This window comes from Leuciscus leuciscus (genome assembly GCF_965113295.1).
Source record: "Leuciscus leuciscus genome assembly, chromosome: 18".
Taxonomy (NCBI): Eukaryota; Metazoa; Chordata; class Actinopteri; order Cypriniformes; family Leuciscidae; genus Leuciscus; species Leuciscus leuciscus.
In genome coordinates, this window is record NC_138742.1 from 25,807,735 (window position 1) to 25,832,932 (window position 25,198).

Below are 25,198 nucleotides of genomic sequence, written 5' to 3' on the forward strand. Positions count from 1 at the left end.
TTCACGATGCATTCGCAACATGTTCTCTGTGAGAGAAAAGCTGCTTTGTGAGTTCAGTGCCTGAACCTCGTGATTTGATCAGACTTATTGAATCTTTTCGGAGCCAATTTGAGAAAAGGCGAGCGATTTATAATTTTATGAACACATGCTATGTTTCAGAAGCAACAGAAGTGTCAGTATATGTGTCTTTGCTTCCTTAGTGCCAAGCCAGTCAGTGACTAGGCAGCATGTATTGTGTATGAATGCCATCATGCTTATGATCTAGAACAAATTCCAACTCTTTACATAACCGAACGCTTATTTAATGTTTGAAATTCTTTTTTCTCTCTCTCTGAATAAATGGATTCATCCCAGCTAACAGGAAACACTCTCAGAACTTTGGCTAATGTTCTGGCAAGGTTCTCTCAAAGTTATGATTATTACAGTAACGGTTATAGAGTGAATTAGTGCTAGTCCACTGGAAGTATTTTTTTCCATTCATGTCTCGAATTTCAAAACAGTCTTCGTTAAAGCGTTATAAGCAATGAACCAAGCCAACCAGCTACAAGGTGAATCATAATACTACAAACTTTGATTTGAAGCAAAAAAGTATTTGAAAATCAAACAAAAATACGAAGGTTCAAGACTGTGTGATGGCTTTAGAGATGGAAAGAACTACAATCCCATGATGCATTGCGAACATTAATTTTTTGTTTTTGAATTTTATATTCAAATATTTAAGTATTTTGAGAACGTAGAGACACTGACCCGATCATGTAATTTTCAGTGCTTCATGGGAGTGGGCGGAGCTAAACAGCTCTTTTGCCTTGATTTGCTGGTTTCCACTTTCTGATTGGTGTAATTTTCTATAGCATCATGGGTAATGTAGTTTTTCACCACAAATTCCACTGTTAAACATGAAATTAAAACTAAGTTGAAATAATGCTGGTTAACGGCTTCAACAAAAGCAAATATTATCGATTATCAACCTCATAGCTCACAGTAGGGCTGTCTTTAAAGGTGTCTACTGGGAGTTATCATTAAAAATCTATTTCTCTGTGCAGAAAATGAATGGAGTTTTTACTTCCAGAAACCCGACTGTTGCGCTCTATAGAACATACGTTGAAGGTTATCTGTTGTTTAATAATGCTCTCAAAACAATACCACAAAAATTTAATTTATACATCATTCATGGAAGGTTGGATGTTTATTAACGCTTTTTAAATGTTACATTCAAAAGTAACGTTCTCATAATGTTTGCAAAATGATCAAATGTAATGTTCCCTTAACGTTCGCATAAAACATTCATTTTGAACATTCAGAAATAACATTTTCATAACTTAATATAAACATTTGCAAAACGTTCTTTGAACATTAGCTGGGATACAGTGAAAACATAAGTGAATGGACATTTTTAAACAGATTTAGGCTATGTTCACACTTAGCGTCTTTTTTCAAACTGCCAGCGTCTGTTCTACATTATAACCCTATGGAGTAAACCGTTTTTTCAAAAAAGTCCTGAGCGCTTTTTTAGACGCCACCGCCGGCGTCTTTTTCTGCAGCTCAGAGCGTCTTTTTAAGTTGAAAAAAGTTCAACTTTTCTGAAAAGAACGCCCTAAGTCAAGCGCCTTTTTGACAGCTGACCAATGACAAGCGAGTAGCGAGACCTGTCGTTTCCATAACAACAAGAACAACTGTCTGTCGTGCACCCACAAACGTCTTTGTGAACCGACATTCTCCTCCCCGGTAACTTCAAAAGCCAACGCAAGAGCCAACTTTCTCTTTCTCGACATTTTTTGCATCACACAGCACTAGGCTACTGTTGCAGCTCTTGTTATAGCAGCCCGGTCTCACCCCAAAACGTCATATACTGACGCGTCTTGACCATGCGTCAACATACGACGAAAAGGGTACCCCTTTAACGTCAATATGAGACGCAGACAGAAGCGCACCAGCAGCGCCTCCTAGCGGTACCCTAACGCATACCTAAACCTACCCATAACCCGAATCGTCACATATGGACGTTATGGGGGTACCCTTTTCGTCGTATGTTGACGCATGGTCAAGACGCGTCAGTATATGCGCCAGCCACAAAAGACGCGCTCGGCTGCTATTTGTAACCGAACGCTGCCAGCGTTTTTTTTTGCTAAAAAAACGCCGTTGTCAACTTTTTCTTGTCAAAAAAGACGCTAAGTGTGAACATAGCCTTACTCTGTTTTACTGCCTTTGTCTTCTTACCTACATATACATTTAAACTTTTTAGACTACTTCTTCAGATGAAGCAACCTAATTGTTTCTCATAAATGACTGAAAGAAAGTGTACACCTTTTGCCCTCCATCTTGATTATTCGTACTCTTGCCTTCTGAATGAAGCTGGGTGGCATTCGCCCCTTCTAAAATATTATGACAACAGTTGTGGATCTGATTTCACAGATACTCCTCTGAAGCACGGTGGGGAGGTCTGCTGAACGACAGGCTCTAAAGAAGCTTTGTTTGACATGGCCAGACCCTCTTTATACCTACAAATGTTTCATAAGTCTGGGGCACAGTTTACGACAGACATGTGGGTGTCTCGCTGCTCCAAGAGAATGAATCTTTTTTCGTCTGTCAAATAAAGTGGGTTTCAATCCAGCGCAGGTGTGACTCACTTAAACGGTTTGTAGTAACACTGGAGGCAAAGGCTTTGTACTTGGCTTTCAGAGTTTTAGAGAGCCAGCCATTTCTGAGTTACATGTTTGTGACTTGAGTAATGTTTAAGATATAGTTTTGTTGCCTTTTGATGATATTCAATATGTCTACCCTTGTGAAAAAGAAGTGTGCTTAATATTATTGAATTTGTAACAAATGTACTTGCAGATAACAAAATATTAATGAAATAAAAGGACACTTAAGTGTACCATTTTTCTCATTTACTCACCCTTATGTTGTTCCAAACCTGTATGAGTTTCTTTCTTCTGCTGAACACAAAAGAAGATATTTTGAAGAATGTCGGCATCCAAACAGTTGTTGGACCCCATTGACTTACATAGTATTTTTTCCATAAATGGAAGTCAGTGGGGCCTTGGGCCTGTTTGGTTGTCTATTCTTCAAAATATCTTCTTTGTGTTCAGCAGAAGAAATAAAGTCATACAAATTTGGAAAAATGTTGGTATCTATCACTTTAAGTGCATGTGCAAATCTTACTATTGAAGTTTTAATCAGACTATTTTAATATTCATCATAATACTGAGTATATCTCCCAGCTCTAGTTGTGTAAGTCAGATATGTTAAAGGCCCTTAAAGGGCCTGCGTCTTGTTAGGTTTAGTGATAACAGAGATGTTACTATGCGCCGTGTGTAAGTGGGTGGGTGTCTGATTAGTTTGGACCCCAGGGCACGGGACATTTTATCTCTGAGTCACCTTAGTAAAAATCCCAGCTGTGTAAATGGCTTACGGCATGTATGTAAAAATGTAAATGCAACACGGCGCACGCAACACTAGTGAACAGTCAACACTGCGGAGGGCGTGTGAGCGCTCCAGGGATCTAGAACATGCCTTTCAGTGTGTGATATACAGGCACTCGGATACTGATTAAATAAAAGCACATGATAGCTTAACTCAATGTTGATGCCTAGCAGAATGTTCAGGCTGCTCTTTTCCAAGGACTTTAAGTAGATGGTGACTATCAAGTATCTCAAAGGACAAAACATTTTTAGAAAAATGGTCTAAACATCTTTGATGATGCATTCTTTACGTCTTTTGCCTTTTGTGTGATTAATGATGTACTGGTAAAAAAAAGAAGAAAAAAAGATAGATCTATATTAGAAGGTATAGTGTCTTCAGTGTCCCTTGTGAAAAACAACTTTTAAAATTCACTTATTACAGAAATAATAGATATACTTAAGGACTGAATGTAATGTTTTCAGACACTTAATTTCATGTTAATAGCAATTAAATGAAAATGTATGCAATTATGCAATTAGTTGAACTTAGTTAAGAGTGCTTTTTTTTAAAGTAGGACTTAAGTACATCTTTATTTGTAATTACATAATTACTTGTATTGTCTATTGAAATACGATTAAAGTGTATTGCCAAAATGTACTGACAAGCATTTATGGTAAACTAAAATATAATTTAATGTAATTTTTATTGAAACTTGTATGTCATGTATTTTATATATACTTTTATTTACACATTTGAAATGATGAAGTTGCAATTTAGTACATTAAAAATACCTATAAACTGTGTGTATATATATATATATATATATAAAATATGAAATGCAAATATAACATTTGTTTTACTATGTTAATCAACACATCAAAATAAACGTACTTATTTAAAGCATGACAAAAGATTAGCCTATTAAAACACAATGATTTAAAATTTACTTTAACATTTTTTTAATTTTAGAAATTATTACAAAGTGCACTTTTAAAAAGTGTTCTTAAGTGTGTAAAGTAACAGTCGTGAAAGTGTACTCTCTTTAAGTACACTTAAGGATCCTTTTATTTCAGTAATATTACAGAATATTATCTTATAATATATTATCTTTAATATAATATATATAAAAATATATATCTTTAAAGATTTGAAGAAAGTGTACATTTCGTACAATTAAGTGCACTTCTTTTTCACCAAGGTTCACATATTCATGAGCACGTTGTCTTTAATTGAGTCTGTCAGACCACTTTGTAGTTCATTCTTTTAAAGTCGAAGTTACATTTTTAGATGAGGTGTCCCTATCCTGGCGCGTCAGGACACATACAGGCATGTCCACAGCCAGACCTGTAATTCTGGCTTGTATTGACCTTTGAAATAACTGAAATCATTTGGCGAAGTGATACTAAGTGAACTACTTAAGTCGTGCGTTTCCCTGAAAATAATTTCACACCTTAGAACGTTCGTCAACCAATCAGATTCAAGCATCCAACAGCCCTGTTGTATAAGTAGGCTATATTTCGTCAAAACACAATTATAGTGAATGATGAGAATCAGATCTTAGCCATACTAATGTAGCCTACAGTATCTTATAAGGCAATCACAATGATGTTGCCTACCTGTTGAAACATTCCTCAATTCGGATGTGCGTCTATGTTTTGGAACAGACCAAGAATTTAGCTTTGACCGACACTGTCTCAAAAGCCAGGTGCATTTCAACAGTTTAGTCAAAATCAACTTCCAGCAGTCTGAGAGTAAGATGGAGAGGGGTGAAATGAGTTTGACCTGACCTGACCCCCGCCGTTAGCACAACCGCACCCCGACACTTTCCACGCATCGGCCGACCCCGTGCTGAGAGTCCCGTCGGCTGAGGAAATGGCCCGTCTGCTACCTGCCACGAGAAAGAGACGTCATTACCCCATCAGTTTTTTTTATGGGTCTGTTTTCCGTCTCTCAGCCTCGCTAATGCGTTATTTAGAGCGTTAGTCATCGCTCGCTCTCATGCAGTCCTCTGGCTAGCGTGCAAGTGGAATCTCAGATAGATGGATGGATGGATGAGAGAGAGGAAGGAAGAAAGACTTAATACCGCACTTGTGCGGGGGGGGGGGTTGGTATTAAGCCTCTAATAGATTCCTCTTCTTTTAATAGGTCACATATACATCACAGTCTCGGGAAGATTCGTAAAACAAAACACAGCTCCGGGCATCATGAGCCACACTTCGAAACATAGCGAATAAAGGTGAATGAATGTGTGTTTTACCTTTAATACTTAGCAGATGTTTAGAGGTGATTAAGAAACTCTGATGATTCACCGACACTGATTCACCCTCATGTCACGAAACACCAAAAGGTACAGGTTACTATTTTTTAAAATACCATTTTCAAGAAAACGACTCTTTACAAGTCATGTTGTGTTACCATCATGTAAAGGGTAATAACATGTTTTCCTTACACCTTGAATACATTTGCGTTATAAGATCTTAAAGTCCCCTTGTGGGGAAAATCAACTTTTTAATGTTGTTTTTATGTCTATGTGGTGTTTTTAATATGCTTTAAGACAAACCATGTATGAATTCAGAATTCAAAAGTCAACACCGTTGCTGAGCATTTTCTGTAGAGAACCAAAGTGATCTCAGTGATCTCAAAAACTCGTTTTGAAATCGCTGGTGTTTCTGACGTCAACGTGTGATCGTCAACGAGTGGATCTCTGAGCTGGTGTGAGTGAGTGGAGGCGGGGCTAATTTGCATATCCATAGGACCGCATATACTAAATGAGGCAAGGTTGTAGAGTTACGTTATTTTAAAGGGGTGGTTGATTATGATTTCACTTTTTTTTTACTTTAGTTAGTGTGTAATGTTGCTGTTTGTCTGAACATAAAAGGCTAAAAGTTTTTGAAATTTTTAGTGCATGTCTGTGTGAGTGCAAGCTGTTGAAGCTCCGCCCTCTGTGCTGGGAGCAGAAGCTCATTTGCATTTAAAGGGACAGACACAAAACGGTGCATTTTGGCTCATCCTCAAAAAGTGACAATTTTAACAGGCTGTATAAAAATATCTGTTTGGTATTTTGAGCTAAAACTTCACATACACACTCTGGGGACATCAAAGACTTATTTTACATCTTGTGAAACGGGCATTATACCACCCCTTTAAGGCATGACAAAAAAATCTTTCAAAGGAAAAAACATTTAAATATGCCATTTTGATGATCAAAGATGAGTTTTATAGGATTAAATGATTGACTACAGGGGGACTTTAATAATAATAATAATAATAATAATAAATATTTTTTTTAAAGTTTAAGTTTTTGGGGAGTTGCACCACATGACATTTTACAACCTATGAAATGATTTATGATCATGAAATGATTTAAAGAATTAAGAATCAGCGAAGCAGGTTTGCTGAAATATTATATCACAACAATATAAATAATGCGTTATGATATTAGAACTGTTGCAACATTTTTTACGTATTCCTTTAATGTAGATATGTAGGCCTATTCAAGACATTGTATAAATGAATTGCATGTATTTTTAGCAGCCTGAACATTCTGCTATATGACAATCTTCCTTTTTTTGAATGAACTGTCCCTTTAACCTTGTGTTGTGAATCTCCTGAGTTTTGGTGAATGTAGATATCTGTGTATTTGTGTGTGTGTGTGTGTGTGTGTGTGTGTGTGTGTGTGTATCAGTGAGCCTCTCGTTAACTCACTAACTCTCTGATGTCTCACTACAACAATGGTTAATACTCATGGAGGTTGCTTTCTGCCTCACACACACACATGCACACAGATCTCCGGGGACACTCAGGCTTTTGGCTGGTTTGTAATGTTTTATAGTGATGTTAATCAGAAGCCTTGTTGGGGAAGTATGACGTGATAGGCAAATCTGTTAATGTGTCTTACTCAATGCACATTCACAAGTGGACACATCATACCATTGTTTTGCTGTGTTTTATGTGGCATGCTTGCGTCTTGGAAGAATAAACTTGTATTTATCATTTTCCCCGGACTATTAACAATTTCTGTCATGGAAAATATTCAGGAGGGATTCTAGGATTTCAGTACAATAGGAGCCTTAGTTCCTTAGTGAACATGAGCTGATGTGGCACGGAGTATAATATTTCACAAGTTTGAATCTCACTTTAATGACAGTTGTTTTTAAATAAACAAATTACAGCATTTGTTTTTGCATGTTGTAGTATTGTGCAGCAGTCATTATTTACTCATCCTCATGTTGTTTTAAACCCATTTGACTTTCTTACAAAGGCCACAAAAGGAGATGTGTTGCAGAAAAGCTGCTCTTTTCGCACAGTATAGTTGATTCACACTGTTGAGCTTCAAAAGATTGAGGACAGATTTCTGAGAGAAGGCTGAACTGATTTACTTATTTTACAAATAAAGTTCATATATGTGACCCTGGATCACAAAACCATTCGCACGGGTATATTTGCGGCAATAGCCAACAATACATTGTATGGGTCAAAATATTTTTTTTTTAATGGCAAAAATCATTAGGATATTAGGTAAAGATCGTGTTCCATGAAGATATTTAGTACATTTCCTACCGTAAATATATAAAACTTTTATTTTTGTGAATGGATGCAGCAGAATCGCGAACCTAAATGGACAACTTTAAAGGCGATTTTCTCAATGTTTCGCACCTTCAAATTCCAGATTTTCAAAAAGTTGTATCTCGGCCATATATTGCCCTATCATAACAAACCATACATTAATGGAAAGTTTATTTATTCAGCTTTCAGATTATGTATAAATGTCAATTTCCAAAAATTGACCCTTGTGACTGGTTTTGTGGTCCAGGGTCACATATTTTAAAAGTACAAAGTTGCATCTTCATCATTACAAATGTATAATTACAAATATATTTAAACTCATGTCATACAACTTTCAATATTGAAGTATTGAAGTATATTTTAGTTTGTTGCAGACTCACTTCAGTGTTGATAGTGCTGACATAGAAATGCATAAATCCGAGTCTGAGGACGTGTACAGCTCCGGGCAGAACGTCACGGGTTGTCATCTCATAATTATGGTTATGACATGACGACTCTGTAGCAGGACAAACCACTGACACTAAAATGTGGGACGATTTATATGTGATGTCATTTCACTAATAAATGTTCAGTGCAATTGTGAGATGGTCAGTTACGAGATAGCTGTTTGTGCTAAAACATTATGCAGAGTTCCTAAGGAAAAGGCCTTCCTTTCAGCAGCTGTCTTATTCCTTTCTTTTTTGTGCCCGTTTTCCATGTCTTTCTGTTCTTTCTCTGTCTCTTGCTCAGTGGAAAGGCCTTCCTAGCATTCCTGCTCTCAGCGGGCTGCCCTTGGGACACTGCCAGAGGTTAATACAGATGTTTCTGTGCATCTGCTGGCCAAAGCAGCTGTACAGGGAACTTTATCTGCTCAAGGTCCACACACACACACACACACACACACACACACACACACACACACACACACACACACACACACACATTATTGCAGCACCTCTTTTCCAAGCGTACAAACTGTAGGTCTAGACATGTCAGTTCCTTCTGTGAAGAACTTGTGTTTGCTGATTGTTGATGTGACTGGTGCAGATGGACAAGTCTTGGAAGTTATAACAAACGATAGAGAGTGAGTGAGAGCCACTGGCCTGCCTTGGCACCAAATAAAAGGGAAGACAGAATTTGTTTCCTCTTGTTGAGTTTGATTAGGACTCTTGCCTTGACATGTTGTCTTGTGTAACTGAAGTGTTACTTTTCTAGCGCTTGGAGATCAAGATTGCTGCTTTCTATATTTAAATGTGCACTATGTAGCTTTTTTTGTTGTTCAAAATTAACAAAATGTAAATAATGAGTAAATACACCCTCAGTCTTTCTTCCAATAAGTTTTTTTTTTGTCTTACCCTGATTCACTGTGGTAAATATGCGGTAAAAGTGTTTATATTTTAGACCTAGGGCTGGGCGATATGGGCAAAAAAAAATAGCACGATAATTTTTTTTATATCAGTCGATATCGATAATTATCACGATAAAAGTCAAATCTTTATTTCTTTCAAGTTTAAAGGCAGATTTAGTGAAAGTTGTAGAAACCAGAGCGTTAACTGTGGTTTTAAACTACTCTTTATTGTCAGAACATATCATGACAAACACTTGCCAAACTGGTGAACATTTCACAAATCTGAGGTAGAACATTCAAACATTTGTCATTTTTCCTTAACAAAATAAATATATTTATTGGACAATTTCTTAGTTTCTGCATGTGCAAATTTTTTTTTGGTAAAAAAAAAAATCTGACTGTTCTGAGTTTGATTAAACTTAACCATTGGTCATCCAGTCTCATGCATTTAGATCATGATAACCACAGATGAAACCAGGCATAGCTATAGCACCTCACTATCATGGCAAAATGTAACTTTATGGTTTATATGGTATTTGTATGAAAAACAGTAGCCTAAATACATTATTAAATACTGTAATTATATTCCATTAGTCTTTTAATACATTGTCTACATTAATAATATAATACAATTCAATATGTATATCCCACATTTCATGGTGCAGTTAATATTACTAGGCTAACGTTACAGTAAATCCATGGTCAATGATGGGAATTTATAGACAGAAAAGCCTTCTGACTGTATCGTTGCGCACAGTGTTTCTCCTGTTTGTCAGCGCTGTTTCATCTGCCTTTAAACTGGTTTAAATCACTGAGACATTTGTGTTCCTCGCTGAATTCAAGCGCTTCTCACTGGATCTCGCGGCCGAGAGCGATCAGAGTAAACGCCTCTGCACTAGTGAGTTCGTGCTCGCGCTGCCGTTTGGACTTTGAGCCGAACGGATAAATAGTCCGTGTGGCGCGCGGTTCAAATGAGTTTAGTTCCGCTTTTGGCGCATAAACATTATCGAACATTTATCGACCTCTTGATATCGTTTGATCGGGAAAAATTATATCGCGATAATTATCGTTATCGTTTTATCGCCCAGCCCTATTTTAGACCTGTTGGGATGCTTTTCGTGGGAAATTGCGTATATACGTCACTCGCCAGTGCTTGTTTCATCATATCTGTAAAGAGAGAAAAAATGCTCTGACTACTTAAATGTGTGTCTGGTGTGTGAGTGGCAGAGTTTAGTTGACACAGTGAGCGAGAAAGCCTGACATGGATCTGCTAAATCTCAATCTTCCGGGGAATCACCCGTTTTAAACGAACACCAAACAGAGGAGAGTCTGCTGGCAAAAAGAGAATGCGACAGAGCTCGTAATAAAACAAGAATCAACATTGGTTTGGCTTTTCAGAAATGTTGTAAAAGCGACAGAGATGGTGTTTTTATTACTCAGCAGGCGAGTAAGGTATTTTTTTGAACAGATAAATTGCCATATGTTGCTCTCTAACAGTTCATTGTAAAGCATTATCAATTGTGAAGGCTCATTTCATTATGGTTGTTGTTCTGGAATTTATTATCAAGGAAGTACCGTGTCTATTAATGGATAACAGTAACATCTTCAGCTAGTCAGCTTAAGATCCTTTCCATCTAAACTTGTTTTATCTTTTAAGCCTAGTAGTGAATGTTTTATGAGCAGTAAGATAACCATATTAATCTGCACAAACACACAGAGCCAAAGCACAACCAAAACAATGTTCTTCCGCAAAATGCATGCTTGTTTGTTTTTTAACTGCTAGAGGGTCAAAAGTTACATAGTGCACCTTTAATGTCTTCATGTTTGCATTTGTTTTAATCACTTTTTTTTCTTTGTGTTTCTCTGTCCTTTTCTCTTTGAGAAAGGATAAAAGCTTAACCTGCCCATTTGTTCTTGGTGCGAGTGCAGTTCCCCGCCTGTCCCGTCTGCACACAGATCCAGAGCATCAACATTGTGTAACATTGTTACAGAGAAGCATGCCACAGATCTTGCTGTGCTAGGAAATATCAGACAAAGTGCAACAAAAGATTCCTCAGCTGTTTTCTTTAGTCCATTCAACACAATACAAAAACTACAAGACAAGAATGTGAAAAACAAATGAGGAATATCAGTGCACTGATGTCTATTTTCAGTTGTTTTAAAAGCTTGACAGACTCTTTAAAGGAATAGTTCACCCAAAAATCCATGTCATTAGTTACTTATCATCATGTCTGTGCAAAGTTAAAGTCCCCTTGTGGTGAAAATCAAGATTTTAAAGTTGTTTATATATGTCCATGTGGTGTTTTTAATATGCTTTAAGACAAACCATGTGCTAATTCATAAGTCAACACCATTGCTGAGTATTTTGCAGTGAACCAAAGACAGTTTTTTTCTGATGTCACAAACTACCTTGTAACCAATCAGGTCAACGTGTGATCATCAACGAGTGGATCTCTGAGCTGGTGTGAGTGAGTGAAGGCAGGGCTAATTTGCATATTCATAGAACCGCATATACTAAATGAGGCAAGGGTGTAGAGTTATCTTTTTAAGTTATTTTAAGGCATGACAAAAACAAATTCAAGGAGAAACCGTTTAAATACTGTATGTCATTTTGGTGATGAAAGATGAGTTTTAAGGGCTAAAATGACTGAATACAGGGGGACTTTCAAATAATAAAATATAACAGGATAGTAGAAAACGCCTGATTCACAGTGATACGAAGACACATAATGCCATAGATTTTTCCGTATCAATTCCAGCATGAGTCCTCTTCCTTTGGAAGTGCAAAGTGGAATTGCAGCACTGAAAACAGCGTCTTCTCGACATGTCAACAACACGAACCAAACTCTTCCATTCTCAGCTTTATCTGAGGGTCAAAGTAGATGTTGTTCACGGGCAGCCAATGAAGACCACAGGCTGGCATTATGCAAATTTGGTTCAGTGTCATTGTTACATATGTTACATGTAGTTACTATAGTAAAACCTATAAATATGCATAATTATATGCAACTAAACCAAAACCAAACCAAACCCTGATCCTAACCCCTATGTAGTTACTTAAATACTCAGTACTTCAATGTATAATTACAGTGTAACAAAGACACTTCAAAATAAAGTGTAACCCAAATTTGTTACATTGTTACGTAGGTATGTAACATAAGGAAGTGAGACTGGAATTGCTGACAACTTGTTTCGGCAGTTCAGAATCCACTTTTTTTTTTTTAGGAGACAATAACATAGTTTGTCGTGCACACACACACACACACACACACACACACACACACACACACACACACACACACACACACACACACACACACACACACACACACTCTCTCTCTCTCTCTCTCTCTCTCTCTCTCTCTCTCTCTCTCTCTCTCTCTCTCTCTCTCTCTCTCTCTCTCTCTCTCTCTCTCTCTCTCTCTCTCTCTCTCTTTCTCTCTCTCTAAAACTCATTAACTCTTCACAGCTGAGAGGCAGAGAGCCAGAGATAAAGGATGTATTAGTAGCTCTGTTTTGTCCTTGAACTGATGCCAAACCAAACCCTGAGATCCACACTTCCTTTGGAAGAATAAAGCTTTTTAAAATCAAAGGCTTCTACAAAGACACATTTTGCTACACTATCACCTCAAAAAACACGAGAATATACTAGAATTTTTTTTCATTTGTTCCAGAGTGACATGTTGTGACAGAGCGTCCATATATTTGCGTGTATTCCTGCTTGTGTGTGTATAAACAGGATCATCTTGTACACAGAACCCCATAATGCATCACAGGATGTTAGCACATGCTATGAGCCAAATAAAAGCCCATTACTGTACCGCCAAGCAATAACTGCGAGGCATCATTTATGAGAGCCTGAAATGTGTGTCAAATTAGTCTGAAAAAATGAATACTGCAAATATTACATCAGTTTATCAAGGAAATGCTTAAACCGCAGGCAGCTTGGAGTTAAACAGGATTCTTTCATTAATTCACTAAGAGTGTCAGGAGTCAAGTTTGATTCCTCTGCTTGTTTCTCTTCTCCCTCTCCTACACGTGCGCTCTCGCACAGCTGAGCTCATTCTCAATCAGCGTTCGCGCTCACACTCTTCTCACACCTGTTTCCCCTTTGCCCTGATTTCTTGGCTATCTAGATCTCGTGTTCTTTTCCCCTCTTTGTCGGTTTATTGTTTGTTTGTTCATGCCCATTACAGACGCATCATCATAGTGAATTAGCTGTTAGCTGCTGCCAAGCACTCGTTGCCCCGGTGTTGGATCTGACTGGTCAGCTACACCACCTGCGCCAAGACCAGTCCTCATCTGGGTCGCGACACACCTCCGAGCCTCGTTATCAACAGTCCTCCCTGCTACTCTGGTGAGCCTACTGAGTGCCGTGCATTTCTTACCCAGTGTGAGGTGGTGTTTTCTCTTCAACCTGTCACGTATGCCTCCGACCGTGCCAAAGTTGCGTATGTGGTGTCCTTTCTTACTAGCTGAGCCCGGGATTGGGGAGCGGAAGTCTGGGAGGCGGGAGCTGATTGCTGTGAACAGTTTAATTTATTCAAGGAGGAGATGTTGAAAGTTTTCGACCGTTCTGTCTTTGGTCACGAGGCTTCTCGCCAGCTGGCAGCACTTTGTCAAGGAAGATGCTCCACAGCTGATTATGCCATTGACTTTAAGACTTTATCTGGCACCTGCGATTGGAATGAAGCAGCACTCACGGCACGCTTTTTGGAAGGCTTGAATGAGAAGCTGAAGGATGAGATTTTTGCACGAGAGTTTCCCTCACGCCTGGATGAGTTGGTGGAATTAGCCATTCGTTTAAACGATTCCACTATCCCCATCCTTCAAGTCCCGCACCATGATTTCGGCCATTCTTCGCTGGGGTACCACGTCTGTCGCCTGCTCTGCTCTAATTGACTCCGGGGCTGAGGGAAATTTTCTCGATGAAATGTGGGCTATTGAACACAATTTCCCCCTTCATGAATTAAGAGAGACACCCACGGCCCTTGCCCTCGATGGCCACGTACTTTCTAATATTCGACTGGCCACCAGTGAATGTGAGTCTCACCACGTCTGGCAACCACCAAGAGAGAATTTATTTTCTTGTGTTTCAGTCACCTATGGCCCCGATTGTCCTAGGACACCCATGGTTCACACAGCACAATCCCCAGATTAACAGGTCTGATAGTTCTATTGTGTCTTGGAGCTTGTCTTGTCATACCAATTATCTTGTCTCTGCTATTCCCTCTGTTTCCTCTGTGTCTGTTTTTCAGGAGGAATTGATTGATTTATCTGGCGTTCCGGAGGAGTACCACGATCTGCGAGCGGTGTTCAGTCGTTCCCGTGTCGCTTCCCATCGCCCGTATGATTGTAGTATCAACCTTCTCCCTGGCACCACTTCTCCCCGCGGACGCTTGTATTCCTTATCCGCTCCTGAATGTGAGGCGCTCGAGAAGTATCTTGATACATCGCTCATGGCTAGTACCATCGTTCCTTCCTCCTCCCCCGCCTGTGCGGGATTTTTCTTTGTGAAAAAGAAAGACAGCTCCTTGCGCCCCTGCATCGATTATTGTGGGCTGAATGACATCACCATTAAGAACCGATATCCTTTACCACTGATGCCATCAGCCTTCGAGATCCTGCAGGGGGCAAGGATTTTCACGAAGTTAGATCTCCGTAACGCGTACCACTTGGTGCGCATCAAGGAGGGGGATGAGTGGAAGACGGCGTTTAATACTCTGTTGGGGCACTTTGAATATCGGGTTTTACTGTTCGGGCTGGTAAACGCCCCAGCCGTTTTTCAAGTGCTCGTAAACGATGTGTTGAGAGACAGGCTCAACATTTTCGTCTTTGTGTACCTGGATGATATCCTGATTTTCTCCCCATCTCTCCAGGTACAGACCCAACATGTGTGTCGTGTATTACAGCGGTTATAAGAGAATCATCTCTATGTTAAAGCCGAGAAATGCGTGTTTCATGTCCAGTCAGTTACCTTCCTTGGTTTGGTCGTGTCTGCGGAGGGCATAAGCATGGACCCCTCCAAGGTTCAGGCTGTCACTGACTGGCCTGTTTCCGAGTCTCGCTCGGTGCTTCAGCGTTTTTTGGGGTTTGCGAACTTTTAACGCCGCTTTATTCGAAATTTCAGTCAGGTTGCCGCACCTCTGACTGCGCTCACATTCGCAAAGTCCCGTTTTGTCTGGTCCGAGGCTGCTCAATGTGTCTTAAGTGCGTTTTATGCGTTTGAGCGTCTTAAGAGATCGTCTGCTCCCATTTTAATTTCGCCTGATCCGGAGAGTCAGTTTATCGTTGAGGTGGACGCATCTGACGTCGGGGTGGGAGCGGTGAGAGTTTTACTCACAACGGCTCTCGTCTGCCGAACGTAATTGTGACATGGGGAACCGGGAACTTCTAGCCATTCGGCTGGTCCTGGAGGAGTGGCGCCATTGGCTGGAGGGAACCTCCAGTCCGTTTATCGTCTGGACTGATCATCGTAATTTAGAGTATATCTGCTCCGCCAAGAGGTTTAACTCTAGACAGGCTCGTTGGGCCCTTTTTTTCAGGCGTTTCAATTTCACTATCTCTTATCGGCCCGGGTCAAAAAACATTAAGCCTGACGCTCTTTCTCGCCAGTTCTCCTCTTCCGAGGTCTGCCCCACCATGGAGACCATCCTACCGGAGGGATGCGTGGTTGGGTCCGTCACGTGGGGGATGGAACAGCTGGTGAGAAAGGCTCTTTCTCACACCGTCATTCCCAGAGGGTGCCCTGAGGGGAAGCTATTTGTCGCCAAGTCTGCTCATCCGGCTGTCCTTCGTTGGGGTCACTCCTCTAAATTGGTCGCTCATTCGGGGTGGAGCGTACTCTGGCAGCTGTGAGGTATGTCGATTTGTTGCGTCATGTTCTTTCTTTGCTCAGCAGAAGTCCAGTAATTCGCCTCCCGACGGTCTGCTTCGTCCCCTCTCTATACTCTCTCGCCCTTGATCCCATATTGCCCTGGACTTCGTCACAGGGCTTCCCCCTTCCAGCGGCAATACGGTGATTCTCACTGTCGTTGACTGGTTTTCTAAGGCGGTTCAAGGCCCTCTCCCCAATCTTCTGTCGGCTAAAGAGACTGTGCGGGTGGTTGTGACCACGTCTTTAGGATTCACGGGCTTCCTTCTGATGTGGTTTCGGACAGGGGACCACAGTTTGTCTCTAACTTTTGGAGGGAATTCTGCAGACAGATTGGTGCCACTGCCAGTCTGTCATCAGGATTTCACCCACAGAGTAATTGTCAAGCTGAGGGCGCTAATGAGGACGGGGACGGGGCCATCAGTATCTTGTAGATTGGGAGGGATACGGCCCGGAGGAGAGAAGCTGGGTACCGGGAAGAGATTTGCTGGACTGCTCGCTTATCGAGGATTTCCTACGCTCCCGTCAGTCCCCTTCGGGGGCGCCAGGGGGTGCCCGTTAGGGAGGGGGTACTGTCAGGAGTCAAGTTTGATTCCTCTGCTTGTTTCTCTTCTCCCTCTCCTACATGTGCACTCTTGCACAGCTAAGCTCATTCTCAATCTGCGTTCGCGTCATTCTGTGTTGACATTTATTCTGATTTCCAATAAACCTCTGTTAACCAGCTTTCGCTTTTGGGCCCTTTTCGTACTGTGACAAAGAGTTTCTGGATCTAATTAAACTAAATAAACAGCAGAGCAACAGTACAATCCAAACACACTGTGATGTGTGTGATGGGGCCTTTGCTAATGCGGATCGTTGTTTATTTTCCGTTTCTGTGTTAGCATACGTTATTGATTGTATTTGTATGCATATTAAAAAAGAAGATGAGAAAGATGCATATGGGTGGTTTCTTGGCGATGGATTGGTCTTAGAAAAACACCTGCTGTTTAATAGCATGTAATTATTCATTCATTCAGAGCTTGAAAGATCTGCAAGGTGTTTGACTGAAGTGATTTCAGTAGCTGTGGCCAGGACGTCATTTACCATATTAATCTTCTCTGCTAATATTACGCATACTGAGAATATCTCTGCCACTAAACAGCTGTCACAAAGCAAATGGGATCAGTAATGATCACAGATGATATCTCTTTAATATCTCAATTATTTGTCCTAGGCAGCATTGAGATTAAAAGGAGAGCAATGAGATTTGGTATAGGTAGAAAAATTATCATGGACATATTTGTAATTACACATTAGTAATGATGAAGTTGCAATTTAGTACATTTAAAATATATTAACTTTAAATGTAATTTCGAATAACACACTACAGTTAATTATAAACAAGTATGGTTACAATTTATTTTAATATGTCCTTCTTGCTGTGTAATTATACATTTAAAGGCCCACTGAAGTACCTTGGAAGGCGCAGCTTTGAATGATGCGTTGACGTAATATCCACTGAAACAGGAAGCTTAGGCGGGACATATTGAATGGCTCTTCCCCCTTTTCAAATAGCCAATAGCGTTTAGTTTACCTCACAGGCTGCAAGTTGTATTTGACAGCACCATGGAAGCGAATCCGAGCGCTGATGATACGTTGGATTCAATATTAGAGGTGTGAATAAATTCTAGCCGTTTCATTCTTAACCAACGTACAGTTGGAAAATGGAAAAAAAAACTTGAGCGTTTGAGCAACCGAACACACATCTCCAACCCATATTGCTCCGTGACGTGTCAACGGTCGTTTTGGCTTGGTGGTATTTATAGCATAGGGGGCTGGAGTCGTGGGACGCTTTAGATTCTAGAGAGCATTTGATTGGACAGAAGATGTGATTAGAAGCTGAAGTCCGCGGTGATCTCATAAACATCCGTGATCCATTTTAGCGGAAGTGAGAGACTTTTCGCGACACTTTTCGAAGTTTTGAATGCTTATATCTCCTAAATGCAAATTTTGTCATTGTTTTGGAACACACCAGCTTATTCAAAACCTTAAGGCTAACATATTCATACTAAAAGTTAAAAACCTTACATTTTGATTTCAGGGGGCCTTTAAGGGGGGCCTAATATTAATTAACTTACTATAGGGTTTTAGGGTTAGTTGCATGCAATTATGCATTATTATACTGTTACAACTACTGTAAGTATATGTAATGTGTAACAAGGAAACTGTAAAATAAAGTCTTATCATATAAAATGTGCTTTAATATGTTAGTCAACACATCAAAATAAGTCCATTTTCAGTTCAATTCAGTGGCAGAGTCTAACATACAGCTCTGTGAGAGGGACAAACAAGAGAAGAGGAATTTAACATTAGTGTCAAGGACCGTGAAGGACAGAATGGAGAGAAGCTGAGAAAGAAAGAAAGAAAGAAAGAAAGAAAGAGGGATGAAGGAGGAGTTTTCAGGTGTCCTGCTGAGAAGAGGAAGAACACAGGTCAGGGCGGCGGGTGTGAAGGCTTCTGACGGGCATGTGCTTTAATCTGTTGTGTCACCGCGGCCTCTCCTCTCATCCTGCCTCAGAGGTGTCAACCTACTGAAACCTGTCACACTTTGACAAGGCCCTTTTTTTGCCCCACCTGCTCCCCGTGATCCCTCAATGCTTTGCTACAAATTAACCACAAGGCCTGCATTTAAATCATACACACACAATCATACACACACAAACTTCCCTAAGCACTTCCCCTCGGGGGAATCCTCGCCGGCATTTTGAAGCGTTCAACTTCGTCAAGTTGTCGAGGGAGCTTTATTTGAATAGACTCTTGACCCTTCGATTTTGAGTCTACTCAACTTCAGGCAGATTCATAGACCACAATGCAGCGTAATTTTGACGTCAAATCATATCGCGCTTAATTTACCCACACAACTCTAGTGTATGATATTGGAGTTATTTTGACATTTAACCAAATAATACTTGTAGCTACCTAAAAGCTGACTGTTTTATTTTTTTAAGTTATGGTTTATTGTACTGTTATCATTTTCGTTTGAGTAATTTTTTTTATATTTTCTCCAACATCCTGAATTTTGAATTTAAAAAGCTCTATTCTTCCAAAGAATAATAAATCAGCTCCATTGCAGATCCCAAGTGATCAAGTGTTAAATGCGTTCTATTTAAACACATTGCAAGGGTTCCGCCAGCAGCGGGCACTCGTTCAGAAAAGTTAAAACACTTTAATTTAACCCTTAAATGCTTGAATGTTTCTCCAATCATTATTACATATCCGGGACTTTAGCGACCCAAATCTATATCTAACACGGATGGATCTCTGCCTAATTCTCCTGATATTAGAGTAACAATTACAGAAGAATAAATATTTGTTACCTTTTGGAGCTTTTGAAAGCAGTGCTTAATTTGAGCCGGATTTAATTAGTCAGATTATAGATTTTTTAAATGTTTTTAAACGATCCGGCATAAAAAAGTGCATTACATGGTGACAGTGTGTGCACACTGGTGTGAAGCAAGCGGAGCAGAGCAGGTGTTTTCAGTTCATTCCTATGGAATATGAGTGAGCGTTTTCAATTTATAGGAACTAAAGCGCGGGTTAATGCAGATTTATTTAGAGGTTATGTTTTGCTATGGCCCCAAGTTGTCTGGACCGTGTTGGTCACAGCGGCTTTTTATTTCTGTTTTTGATCCAGTATTTATTTATTTACAAATTAAGCACTGCTTGGAAGGGCTCAGTTTGAGCAGATGTTTAATACCATCATCACTGTCTTCATTAGAGCTAATTTCCCAATACATTCATCATCTGGCTCATATTCGCCATCTCAAACATATTCTTAAAACTATAATTTTCAACATCTTCAAAATCACTATTTTGATCACTGACAGCTTCTTCTCCAGATCCAGCATCAAGTGACAGTGACACTGCTATTTGCTTGTGTTCAGTACTTGCTCTGCAGTAAATCACTGAGCCATTTCAAGTTTTGCTGATGATTCTTCCTATTCTTTTGTTTTCTGCCTGCGGTAACTACGAGTGAAATGTCACTTCATCATTGTGTTCCAGACATTGCCACCTTGAGGAATAAAGGTGAATTGCACTTCTTCAGTCATAAAGGTGAATTGCACTTCTTCAGTCATCAAAGATTAATTTATGGTCATGCAGAAAAAAACATACTTACACTGTTACACACCATGGGTCGTTAGCGACCCTATACAATTTTTACAAAACAATGAATAGGAAAACAGGCATTCTTTTAGAATTTTGTTATATTTTTTCTTGTTATATTGTTTATAATGAATTGATTAAGGAATACTAAAGGCCAATTTATACTTCTGCGTCGGGTGCGCGTAGAAGGTACGGCGTAGCATACGCATTGACGTGTACCATACGTCGTACCCTTCGCCGTACCCTGACGCGCACCTCCTCAAAAATTTAACTACGCGTCGCGGCGACGCGGACCGCAAGATCTGTGATTGGTCAGCTGGATAGCATCGCGTTTCCTCCTACGCATTTCCGGAATGATCTTCTGCACTCTGCACCGGCCGCCCGCCATTTTTAAATTCCGAAGATCAGTGAAGAGCCATGGAAATAGACCAAGTGACCGAGAGATTGCTTGAAGAAGTGCGGAAATACAGCCATCTGTATGACTCCTTCAGTCGCCATTGCTCGTAGAAACCTAAACTCAAAATAGCCGCGAGGAATGTAAACACAGTGGAACTGGAACATTAAAACCCACCCGCGCCAACTAGCGTTTCGGCGGTGTAACTGCAGAGCAACACAGACATTCGCAGAAGTATAAATGCTCACGACGGCGTCGCCTACGTGCGTAGCCTACGACGTACACTACGGCGTACACTCGACGCAGAAGTATAAATTGGCCTTAAGAAGGTTGATGTCTAACTTTAAAAAATGAATGATGAGGAGGGTAGTGAATGACGTCCCGGGTCACTAAAGACCTGAGGTATGCTTTTAAGGGTCAAAGGTGGCGTAAGCGTTATTTAAAAAAAACGCTGTTTGAAAAGTTAGTCTGACCGACACACGAACAACAACAACAACAAATGTGTGTAGCCAATCAGCATTAGGGGGCGTATGATTGTGGAGGAGAGAAAACGAGAGGAAGATCTGAAAAAAGACTGCAGAAACAGAGATGAGACACAATACAAAAGAGAAAAGCTCAGAAGAAATCACTGAAGGGTTATGACTGGGCAAGAGCTTTAGGACCCTTGTTAATATTAGAAAAGCTGTCCAGCGCTGGAGAGAGCTAAGCGGGAAGGCCTGATAACAGACGCGAATGTTGCTTTGTGAGTAACACTGAGTTTCAGTGTCATTGTGTGTCTGGAGCTGCTGTGCTGTTGGCAACTAACAACCAACTCTTGTTTGTAATTACTATTGTATGTAAAAAAAATGTGTACTTCCTTGTCATTCTTTTATCATCTGCACTTTATTTTTCTTGAAGCATTATTCTGTTGCGCTTCTGCAGGGGATTAACTTGCAGGGGGATTGGGGTTTGAGACCGACTCGGAGCGGTTAGCATTGGAGTGTGAGTTTTGGAGGCGGAGCAATGAAGAGAGGGGTGTGTTTGTTTGGGTTGATTTCAAATATCAACAATGTCCAAAAGCGTTTTTGAATTATCGCTCACCCCACCTTTAAGTAGATCAAATGTGGGAAATTATTTACACATTACCAATCTGTATAAATGCTTTGCTCTTTTCAAATAATTACACTACAGTAATTATACATAAGTCTTTTATTCTCACCAAGGTTGCATTTATTTGGTCAAAAATCAGTGGTGGACGAAGTACACATACCATGTACTTGAGTTAAAGTAAAGATACTCAAGGTAAAATATTACTCAAGTAAAAGTAGAAGTGCTGCCTTTAAACATTCACTTGAGTAAAAGTACAAAAGTATTTGCCTTCAAATGTACTTAAGTATCCAAGTACTATGATTTTTTTATGGCTATAATGTCCTATTATAATTTTTGTCACAAGACTCTTGCTTAAAGGCACAATATGTATTTTTTTAAATTTAAAAATATAAAAAATCACTATATCTATGTTATATATTTTTTAAAGTTGTGTATTTACATTATCCCGACAGTTCCAATTAACTTCTAAATCCAGAGAAATTAATATTTTAATTCGAAGACACGGACCGTGTCTTTATTTCCGTTTTGTCGCCGTCAATGCCGTCATATCCGTGTTGTCTCTGGTTTCCGCTCGTGCTGCCATGGCAACCAGAGCTATGAACCAGAGCCCTCTGATAGTAACCAAACTGACGCGGACAACTGTGTAGTTTGCAATGTCTATTTGCACGCTGTTGTTGTTTCGTTCAAACATTATGGACCATGGCAAGCAGACTTTGGATAAAAAAGGAGAACTAAACCGAGAATCAATATCAGCGCGGTGTTTTCGAGATGTCGAGAGCTCCCATAGACAGTATATAAACGAGAGCTCCACGTCCGAGACTTCGACAACTCCTACGTGTACTTTATTAAACAGGTGAGCACATTTACATAAAACTAATCAAGGTTATATAGTTCAACAATGATAAAATGTTAGAATATGATCTGTATGTTATTCTAATATTGATCTAGCTAGCTTACTGCTAGTCTCATACAGACAAACTAACGTTAACACATACATTTCAACACATTCAAATGCAGTTTAGAGTGATAGTGTAATGTTAGACCAAGTGAAACAGCGCTGCGTTACCTCTCAAGTTTAATTTGTCTAATAAACGGACCTGTGAGTAGTAATTCTGCGTGTAGTTCGGTAGAATGAAATGTCCATATTCCTTTTATATCCGCGGGAGTCGCGTCGTGTGTGGAGCTGATAGCTGTCTCTTAGCAATCCCGAACTGCTTCATATCACAGTCATGATAAAAGCATCGATGTATTCAGTAATCCATATACATTATTAGATCGGTCGGCTTGACGTTGACGACAAAATCCATAATTCATAGCAAATGTTGCGTCATCATTCTACGCCTTTGTTATTGTAAATAGGTTAGCGACCCCTATTGGAGAAAAAATCCCATACTGTACGTTTAACTCAGTCTACGTGAAGACTCTAATGTCACTCCTGGCACATCAATCTATTAATAAAATGACATTAATATATATATTTTATTTTTTTATTGAATTGAATTGAATATTTTTTGTGTGTTTAATTTTGGACGGAAGGGGACTGTTTCCATAAGGTATAATACATTTACAGTATTTACTGTATATATTTTTCACGAGCGTCTATGGTCATAATTATAAACATCCTAATGTTATGATACATTCACATAAACCTGCACAATGCCATTAAATAAATACACACACACACACACACACACACATTATATTCTACGTTATGGGAGCAGCCAATTTCCCTCCCAAATTAAACACCAAAACGTATTAATGCAGTGTTTCTGCTACTCCCCAGAAAAAAAATGCTATTATATGCAAGTCATTTTTGTGTCAACGTAATAAGCAATGTTCATTATGCGTCAATATTTACCGATAATTGCTGCAATAATAGCTGCTGCTCTCTGCCCCGCTTAAAATCATTGGCACCGCGATTTGTTTGGAACTATTGATAGCTACACGAATCACATGACCGCGCGGCGGTGAGATCACAGTAGGCTTGTTCGACTTGAACTGGCGTTGCACACTGCACAGACCAGTCGGTGAATGACATTAAAATACCGCGAGAGCGATTAGAGAGTAGACGGCTCTGTATGCTTTTCAATCGCTCTCGCGATTTCGCTCTATACTTTGATGTCATAAACTAATTGATCTGTGCAGCGCAGGGGGGCAGGGTTTCATATTATTTTGAAGTAGCCCCGGGCGCCGCCATTGGCTAGCGGACCATCACCTGCTGTTAGCATCCCATTGACTCCCATTCATTTTGGCGTCACTTTGACAGCGAATAACTTTACATCTGAGGCGTTTAAAGACTCCATTTGTCAATTATTTATTTCTAAAGAAACACGAAAATGTATAAAAGGCTCCATTACCTTGTATCTTACGTTATGGCCCCGTAGAAGCAGTTTTTGTAAAAATAGGCTAACGATTGCGTCATAACCACACGACTCTCTGTCGCACAGTAGAGAGATTACCGTATGGACAGGAGTAGAAGCTCACGCGCAATCGGGGGGACGTGGAGGCAAAATGACAAAGTAATTAATCAGAATACTTGGCAAAAGTTTCTCCTGCTCCTAGCTCATGGACACCTCCTACTCACACTCTCCGTCTCTGCAAGTTTCGTAAGGGAATGATTCAGATTTCTCTCGGCACAGCTACTAGTAGATAGACGGGTTGCTCACGTCACATCTATGTCGTCAAGCTCAGTTTGAGTCTGCGCAGTACGCTCGACCATCAGGAAGTTAGTGCTTCTATTTGACTTCACTTGTCTCCGTTGAATCCAATGGGGTCGCTGTGTCCAGTTTATATACTGTCTATGGTGCAGCGCCGGTTCAAGTCGAACAGGCCTAGTGTGTCGCAAACTCATACTGTCTGGTCGCAACTCTCATATTTAACGGCTCGCGCTTAGTACAGCCAAGGCAAGTTCAAAACAAAGCGCGCACGTTGTAGGCTACTGTGATTGGTGGCTCGTTTGACCAGTTAAGTTTTTATCCACTCATAAATAAAAAGGAACGACTGATTTTGAAAATGTAGTAGAGTAAAAAGTAAGATATTTGACTTTGAAATGTAGTGGAGTTAAAGTAAAAGTCTTCCCAAATTTAAATACTTCAGTAAAGTACAGATACACAAAAAAGCTACTTAAGTACAGTAACGAATTACATTTACTTCGTTATTGTCCACCACTGTCAAAAATACAGTAATGTTGTGTAGTGAATATGGACAGAGCACAGATCTGAATGCCCCAGAATGCTTGTTGCGAGGTGGATTTGAAACACTGGGTGTTGTCGGGCGGTCAGGAGGATGTTGGTGAGCCGTTTAGTGTAGGTTGCAAGCGATGAAGAGTGACATCATCTCTGCAGTTCTTCTGTGTGTGTGTGTGTAACAACAGCTGCTCTCAGTTTAAATGCTCGTAATCCCA

The 25,198-nt window shown here is 40.0% G+C and overlaps 2 protein-coding genes across 2 annotated transcripts in view; one reads left to right on the plus strand and one right to left on the minus strand.

Moving 5' to 3' along the window:
* Nucleotides 1-5,467, minus strand: part of spo11 (SPO11 initiator of meiotic double stranded breaks) — a 40,096-nt gene extending 34,629 nt beyond the window's left edge. Inside the window, exon 1 of the mRNA XM_082145216.1 lies at nucleotides 5,190-5,467. The gene's annotated coding sequence lies outside the window, so the exon portion shown is untranslated. The remainder of the gene's footprint in view (nucleotides 1-5,189) is intronic.
* bmp7b (bone morphogenetic protein 7b) overlaps nucleotides 1-25,198 on the plus strand; it is a 68,277-nt gene that overhangs the window by 5,343 nt on the left and 37,736 nt on the right. The window lies entirely within an intron of this gene.